A 490-nucleotide genomic window follows, 5' to 3' on the forward strand; every position below is an offset into this window, starting at 1 on the left:
ATTTTTTTAAAAGAGAGGGAAAAGTTACGCCTTCTTGCGAATGCTTAATTATGAATTCGAGGAAATTAAAGATAATGCAGTACCTTAATTAGTTGCAATGTCTTATTTAATAACAATATTAATAATATTAGGTGAAAAGGGTAGGCTACAGTGCGTATATGTAAGATGTCAAGTTAATTTATTTCCGGAAATGTTTGGTGTATGAACTGAAGTACAGAGCAGACAGTCCCTCAGTTTATATGTAATATGTTTTAATATCAAGAATGACAGCCTTTTATTGTAATATAATTGAGGAGTAGAAGTTTGCAAATTACGTCTATTGTCCATAAAATATTGTACGAAGCATTTAATAAGCAATGGTGAGTCCTTTAAATGTCCCAAATGTCAATGTCTTTTAAGTGTTCTGCTATGAATATATAGGGCAGAACAGCGCTCCGAGCGGCGGAATTGGCATTACGAGGGAACCACTTCAGACTCGTTTTTCAAGCTC

Source organism: Periplaneta americana, chromosome 3 (assembly GCF_040183065.1).
Source record: "Periplaneta americana isolate PAMFEO1 chromosome 3, P.americana_PAMFEO1_priV1, whole genome shotgun sequence".
NCBI lineage: Eukaryota > Metazoa > Arthropoda > Insecta > Blattodea > Blattidae > Periplaneta > Periplaneta americana.